Source organism: Andrena cerasifolii, unplaced genomic scaffold (assembly GCF_050908995.1).
Source record: "Andrena cerasifolii isolate SP2316 unplaced genomic scaffold, iyAndCera1_principal scaffold0954, whole genome shotgun sequence".
Taxonomy (NCBI): Eukaryota; Metazoa; Arthropoda; class Insecta; order Hymenoptera; family Andrenidae; genus Andrena; species Andrena cerasifolii.
Genome location: NW_027485846.1, coordinates 1 through 7,848, shown reverse-complemented (window position 1 = coordinate 7,848; position 7,848 = coordinate 1). Strand labels below are relative to the sequence as shown.

Below are 7,848 nucleotides of genomic sequence, written 5' to 3'. Positions count from 1 at the left end.
AAGAAAAAAAGGTATATAAAAAATAGGTAAATAAATTAGAGGAAAAAATAGGTAAATAAACAGAAAGATAGGTAAATAAATTAGAGAAAACGTAGGTAAATTATCTAGAGAAAAAATTGGTGTATAAATATAGATAAATAGCTAAATAAATCATAGAAAAAAAGGTAAATAAAAAATAGGTAAATAAATTAAAGGAAAAAATAGGTAAATTATAGAGAAAAAATTGGTAAATAAATTAGAGAAAAAAAATAGATAAAGAAATAGTGAAAAGTAGGTAATGAAGTAGAGAATACAAAGGAGGTAAATAAATACAGAAAATAGGTAAATACATAGAGAAAAATAGGTAAATAATTTAGAGAAAAAAATAGGCAAATAAATAGAGAAAAATTTTTTAAATTATCTAGAGAAAAAATAGGTGTATAAATATAGATAAATAGCTAAATAAATCAAAGAAAAAAAGGTATATAAAAAATAGGTAAATAAATTAGAGGAAAAAATAGGTAAATAAACAGAAAAATAGGTAAATAAATTAGAGAAAAAAGTAGGTAAATAAATAGAGAAAAATAGGTGAATAAATAGAGAAAAATAGGTAAATAATTTAGAGAAAAAAATAGGCAAATAAATAGAGAAAAATAGGTAATGAAGTAGAGAAAACAAAGTAGGTAAATAAATACAGAAAAAGAGGTAAATAAATAGAGAAAAATAGGTAAATAAATAGAGAAAAAAAGAGGTAAATAAATAGAGAAAAAATAGGGAAATAAATAGAGAAAAAATAGGTAAATTATCTAGAGAAAAAACAGGTGTATAAATATAGATAAATAGCTAAATAAATCAAAGAAAAAAGGTAAATAAAAAAATAGGTAAATAAATTAAAGGAAAAAATAGGTAAATAAACAGAGAAAAAATAGGTAAATAAACAGAGAAACAATAGGTAAATAACTAGAGAAGAAATAGGTAAATAAATAGAGAAAAAGAGGTAAGTGAATAGAGAAAAATAGGTAAATAAATAGATAAAAAATAGGTAAATAGAATAGAGAAAAAAATAGGCAAATAAATAGAGAAAAAATAGGTAAATTATCTAGAGAAAAATAGGTAAATAAATAGAGAAAAATAGGTAAATTATCTAGAGAAAAAATAGGTAAATAAATAGAGAAAATGTAGGTAAATAAAATAGAGAAAAAATAGGTAAATAAAGAGAGAAAAAATAGGTAAATTATCTAGAGAAAAAAATGGTAAATTATCTAGAGAAAAAAATGGTGTATAAATATAGATAAATAGCTAAATAAATCAAAGAAAAAAAGGTAAATAAAAAATAGGTAAATAAATTAGAGGAAAAAATAGGTAAATAAACAGAAATATAGGTAAATAAATTAAAGGAAAAAATAGGTAAATAAACAGAGAAAAAATAGGTAAATAAATTAGAGAAAAAAAATAGATAAAGAAATAGTGAAAAATAAGTAATGAAGTAGAGAATACAAAGGAGGTAAATAAAAACAGAAAATAGGTAAATACATAGAGAAAAATAGGTAAATAATTTAGAGAAAAAAATAGGCAAATAAATAGAGAAAAATAGGTAATGAAGTAGAGAAAACAAAGTAGGTAAATAAATACAGAAAAAGGAGGTAAATAACTAGAGAAAAAATAGGTAAATAAATAGAGAAAACAAAAGGGGTAAATAAATAGAGAAAAATAGGTAAATAAATAGAGAAAAAGTAGGTAAACAAAATAGAGAAAAAATAGGTAAATAAAGAGAGAAAAAATAGGTAAATTATCTAGAGAAAAATTGGTGTATAAATATAGATAAATAGCTAAATAAATCATAGAAAAAAAGGTAAATAAAAAATAGGTAAATAAATTAAAGGAAAAAATAGGTAAATTATAGAGAAAAAATTGGTAAATAAATTAGAGAAAAAAATAGATAAAGAAATAGTGAAAAATAAGTAATGAAGTAGAGAATACAAAGGAGGTAAATAAAAACAGAAAATAGGTAAATACATAGAGAAAAATAGGTAAATAATTTAGAGAAAAAAATAGGCAAATAAATAGAGAAAAATTTTTTAAATTATCTAGAGAAAAAATAGGTGTATAAATATAGATAAATAGCTAAATAAATCAAAGAAAAAAAGGTATATAAAAAATAGGTAAATAAATTAGAGGAAAAAATAGGTAAATAAACAGAAAAATAGGTAAATAAATTAGAGAAAAAAGTAGGTAAATAAATAGAGAAAAATAGGTGAATAAATAGAGAAAAAATAGGTAAATAAAGAGAGAAAAAATAGTTAAATTATCTAGAGAAAAAATTGGTGTATAAATATAGATAAATAGCTAAATAAATCAAAGAAAAAAAGGTAAATAAAAAATAGGTAAATAAATTAGAGGAAAAAATAGGTAAATAAATTAAAGGAAAAAATATGTAAATAAACAGAAAAAAAATTGGTAAATAAATTAGAGAAAAAAATGGATAAAAAATAGTGAAAAATAGGTAATGAAGTAGAGAACACAAAGGAGGTAAATAAATACAGAAAATAGGTAAATAAATAGAGAAAAATAGGTAAATAATTTAGAGAAAAAAATAGGCAAATAAATAGAGAAAAATAGGTAATGAAGTAGAGAAAACAAAGTAGGTAAATAAATACAGAAAAAGAGGTAAATAAATAGAGAAAAATAGGTAAATAAATAGAGAAAAAGAGAGGTAAATAAATAGAGAAAAAATAGGGAAATAAATAGAGAAAAAATAGGGAAATAAATAGAGAAAAAATAGGTAAATTATCTAGAGAAAAAATAGGTGTATAAATATAGATAAATAGCTAAATAAATCAAAGAAAAAAGGTAAATAAAAAATAGGTAAATAAATTAGAGGAAAAAATAGGTTAATAAACAGAAAAATAGGGAAATAAATTAGAGAAAAAAATAGGCAAATAAATAGAGAAAAATAGGTAATGAAGTAGAGAAAACAAAGTAGGTAAATAAATACAGAAAAAGGAGGTAAATAACTAGAGAAAAAATAGGTAAATAAATAGAGAAAACAAAAGGGGTAAATAAATAGAGAAAAATAGGTAAATAAATAGAGAAAAAGTAGGTAAACAAAATAGAGAAAAAATAGGTAAATAAAGAGAGAAAAAATAGGTAAATTATCTAGAGAAAAAATTGGTGTATAAATATAGATAAATAGCTAAATAAATCATAGAAAAAAAGGTAAATAAAAAATAGGTAAATAAATTAAAGGAAAAAATAGGTAAATTATAGAGAAAAATTGGTAAATAAATTAGAGAAAAAAATAGATAAAGAAATAGTGAAAAATAAGTAATGAAGTAGAGAATACAAAGGAGGTAAATAAAACAGAAAATAGGTAAATACATAGAGAAAAATAGGTAAATAATTTAGAGAAAAAAATAGGCAAATAAATAGAGAAAAATTTTTTAAATTATCTAGAGAAAAAATAGGTGTATAAATATAGATAAATAGCTAAATAAATCAAAGAAAAAAAGGTATATAAAAAATAGGTAAATAAATTAGAGGAAAAAATAGGTAAATAAACAGAAAAATAGGTAAATAAATTAGAGAAAAAAGTAGGTAAATAAATAGAGAAAAATAGGTGAATAAATAGAGAAAAAATAGGTAAATAAAGAGAGAAAAAATAGTTAAATTATCTAGAGAAAAAATTGGTGTATAAATATAGATAAATAGCTAAATAAATCAAAGAAAAAAAGGTAAATAAAAAATAGGTAAATAAATTAGAGGAAAAAATAGGTAAATAAATTAAAGGAAAAAATATGTAAATAAACAGAAAAAAAATTGGTAAATAAATTAGAGAAAAAAATGGATAAAAAATAGTGAAAAATAGGTAATGAAGTAGAGAACACAAAGGAGGTAAATAAATACAGAAAATAGGTAAATAAATAGAGAAAAATAGGTAAATAATTTAGAGAAAAAAATAGGCAAATAAATAGAGAAAAATAGGTAATGAAGTAGAGAAAACAAAGTAGGTAAATAAATACAGAAAAAGAGGTAAATAAATAGAGAAAAATAGGTAAATAAATAGAGAAAAAGAGAGGTAAATAAATAGAGAAAAAATAGGGAAATAAATAGAGAAAAAATAGGGAAATAAATAGAGAAAAAATAGGTAAATTATCTAGAGAAAAAATAGGTGTATAAATATAGATAAATAGCTAAATAAATCAAAGAAAAAAGGTAAATAAAAAATAGGTAAATAAATTAGAGGAAAAAATAGGTTAATAAACAGAAAAATAGGGAAATAAATTAGAGAAAAAAGTAGGTAAATAACTAGAGAAAAAATAGGTAAATAAATAGAGAAAAAGAGGTAAATAAATAGAGAAAAATAGGTAAATAAATAGAGAAAAAGTAGGTAAATAAAAATAGAGAAAAAATAGGTAAATAAAGAGAGAAAAATAGGTAAATTATCTAGAGAAAAAATTGGTGTATAAATATAGATAAATAGCTAAATAAGTCAAAGAAAAAAGGTAAATAAATAGTAGGTAAATAAATTAGAGGAAAAAATAGGTAAATAAACAGAAAAATAGGTAAATAAATTAGAGAAAAATGTAGGTAAATAACTAGAGAAAAATAGGTAAATAATTTAGAGAAAAAAATAGGCAAATAAATAGAGAAAAATAGGTAATGAAGTAGAGAAAACAAAGTAGGTAAATAAATACAGAAAAAGAGGTAAATAAATAGAGAAAAAATAGGTAAATTATCTAGAGAAAAAATTGGTGTATAAATATAGATAAATAGCTAAATAAATCATAGAAAAAAGGTAAATAAAAAATAGGTAAATAAATTAAAGGAAAAAATAGGTAAATTACAGAGAAAAAATTGGTAAATAAATTAGAGAAAAAGATAGATAAAGAAATAGTGAAAAATAGGTAATGAAGTAGAGAATACAAAGGAGGTAAATGAATACAGAAAATAGGTAAATACATAGAGAAAAATAGGTAAATAATTTAGAAAAAAAATAGGCAAATAAATAGAGAAAATTTTTTTAAATTATCTAGAGAAAAAATAGGTGTATAAATATAGATAAATAGCTAAATAAATCAAAGAAAAAAAGGTATATAAAAAAATAGGTAAATAAATTAGAGGAGAAAATAGGTAAATAAACAGAAAAATAGGTAAATAAATTAGAGAAAAAAGTAGGTAAATAAATAGAGAAAAATAGGTGAATAAATAGAGAAAAAATAGGTAAATAAAGAGAGAAAAATAGTTAAATTATCTAGAGAAAAAATTGGTGTATAAATATAGATAAATAGCTAAATAAATCAAAGAAAAAAAGGTATATAAAAAATAGGTAAATAAATTAGAGGAGAAAATAGGTAAATAAACAGAAAAATAGGTAAATAAATTAGAGAAAAAAGTAGGTAAATAAATAGAGAAAAATAGGTGAATAAATAGAGAAAAAATAGGTAAATAAAGAGAGAAAAAATAGTTAAATTATCTAGAGAAAAAATTGGTGTATAAATATAGATAAATAGCTAAATAAATCAAAGAAAAGAAGGTAAATAAAAAATAGGTAAATAAATTGGAGGAAAAAATAGGTAAATAAACAGAAATATAGGTAAATAAATTAAAGGAAAAATATGTAAATAAACAGAAAAAAAATTGGTAAATAAATTAGAGAAAAAAAATGGATAAAAAATAGTGAAAAATAGGTAATGAAGTAGAGAATACAAAGGAGGTAAATAAATACAGAAAATAGGTAAATAAATAGAGAAAAATAGGTAAATAATTTAGAGAAAAAAATAGGCAAATAAATAGAGAAAAATAGGTAATGAAGTAGAGAAAACAAAGTAGGTAAATAAATACAGAAAAAGAGGTAAATAAATAGAGAAAAATAGGTAAATAAATAGAGAAAAAAAAGAGGTAAATAAATAGAGAAAAAATAGGGAAATAAATAGAGAAAAAATAGGTAAATTATCTAGAGAAAAAACAGGTGTATAAATATATATAAATAGCTAAATAAATCAAAGAAAAAAGGTAAATAAAAAAATAGGTAAATAAATTAAAGGAAAAAATAGGTAAATAAACAGAGAAAAAATAGGTAAATAAACAGAGAAACAATAGGTAAATAACTAGAGAAGAAATAGGTAAATAAATAGAGAAAAAGAGGTAAGTGAATAGAGAAAAATAGGTAAATAAATAGATAAAAAATAGGTAAATAGAATAGAGAAAAAAATAGGCAAATAAATAGAGAAAAAATAGGTAAATTATCTAGAGAAAAATAGGTAAATAAATAGAAAAAAATAGGTAAATTATCTAGAGAAAAAATAGGTAAATAAATAGAGAAAAAGTAGGTAAATAAATAGAGAAAAAATAGGTAAATAAAGAGAGAAAAAATAGGTAAATTATCTAGAGTAAAAAATGGTAAATTATCTAGAGAAAAAAATGGTGTATAAATATAGATAAATAGCTAAATAAATCAAAGAAAAAAAGGTAAATAAAAAATAGGTAAATAAATTAGAGGAAAAAATAGGTAAATACACAGAAATATAGGTAAATAAATTAAAGGAAAAAATAGGTAAATAAACAGAGAAAAAATAGGTAAATAAATTAGAGAAAAAAAATAGATAAAGAAATAGTGAAAAATAAGTAATGAAGTAGAGAATACAAAATAGGTAAATAAATTAAAGGAAAAAATAGGTAAATTACAGAGAAAAAATTGGTAAATAAATTAGAGAAAAAGATAGATAAAGAAATAGTGAAAAATAGGTAATGAAGTAGAGAATACAAAGGAGGTAAATAAATACAGAAAATAGGTAAATACATAGAGAAAAATAGGTAAATAATTTAGAAAAAAAATAGGCAAATAAATAGAGAAAATTTTTTTAAATTATCTAGAGAAAAATAGGTGTATAAATATAGATAAATAGCTAAATAAATCATAGAAAAAAGGTATATAAAAATAGGTAAATAAATTAGAGGAAAAAGTAGGTAAATAACTAGAGAAAAATAGGTAAATAAATAGAAAAAAGAGGTAAATAAATAGAGAAAAATAGGTAAATAAATAGAGAAAAAGTAGGTAAACAAAATAGAGAAAAAATAGGTAAATAAAGAGAGAAAAAATAGGTAAATTATCTAGAGAAAAAATTGGTGTATAAATATAGATAAAAAAATTAAATTGGAAAAAATAGGTAAATTACAGAGAAAAAATTGGTAAATAAATTAGAGAAAAAGATAGATAAAGAAATAGTGAAAAATAGGTAATGAAGTAGAGAATACAAAGGAGGTAAATAAATACAGAAAATAGGTAAATAAATAGAGAAAAATAGGTAAATAATTTAGAGAAAAAAATAGGCAAATAAATAGAGAAAAATAGGTAATGAAGTAGAGAAAACAAAGTAGGTAAATAAATACAGAAAAAGAGGTAAATAAATAGAGAAAAATAGGTAAATAAATAGAGAAAAAGAGAGGTAAATAAATAGAGAAAAAATAGGGAAATAAATAGAGAAAAAATAGGGAAATAAATAGAGAAAAAATAGGTAAATTATCTAGAGAAAAAATAGGTGTATAAATATAGATAAATAGCTAAATAAATCAAAGAAAAAAGGTAAATAAAAAATAGGTAAATAAATTAGAGGAAAAAATAGGTAAATAAACAGAAAAATAGGTAAATAAATTAGAGAAAAAAGTAGGTAAATAAATAGAGAAAAATAGGTGAATAAATAGAGAAAAATAGGTAAATAAAGAGAGAAAAAATAGTTAAATTATCTAGAGAAAAAAATTGGTGTATAAATATAGATAAATAGCTAAATAAATCAAAGAAAAAAGGTAAATAAAAAATAGGTAAATAAATTAGAGGAAAAAATAGGTAAATAAATTAAAGGAAAAAATATG

General features: G+C 20.1%; 2 long non-coding RNA genes across 5 annotated transcripts; both read left to right on the top strand.

Annotated features, from left to right (window-relative positions):
• Positions 1-242: 242 nt before the first annotated feature.
• LOC143378187 (uncharacterized) lies at positions 243-7,098 on the top strand. 4 transcript variants are annotated; one of them, XR_013087761.1, is made up of 4 exons: positions 243-274; positions 955-3,371; positions 3,961-4,883; positions 6,102-7,098. It is a non-coding gene; the product is annotated as an uncharacterized LOC143378187 (long non-coding RNA). The 4 variants fall into 4 exon arrangements; XR_013087760.1 differs by lacking the exon at positions 243-274 and having other exon boundaries at positions 423-2,668; positions 2,915-3,371; XR_013087759.1 differs by lacking the exon at positions 243-274 and having other exon boundaries at positions 423-3,371; positions 6,102-6,216; positions 6,262-7,098.
• Positions 5,237-6,064, top strand: LOC143378189 (uncharacterized). The gene is made up of 2 exons (XR_013087762.1): positions 5,237-5,290; positions 5,992-6,064. It is a non-coding gene; the product is annotated as an uncharacterized LOC143378189 (long non-coding RNA).
• Positions 7,099-7,848: the final 750 nt, after the last annotated feature.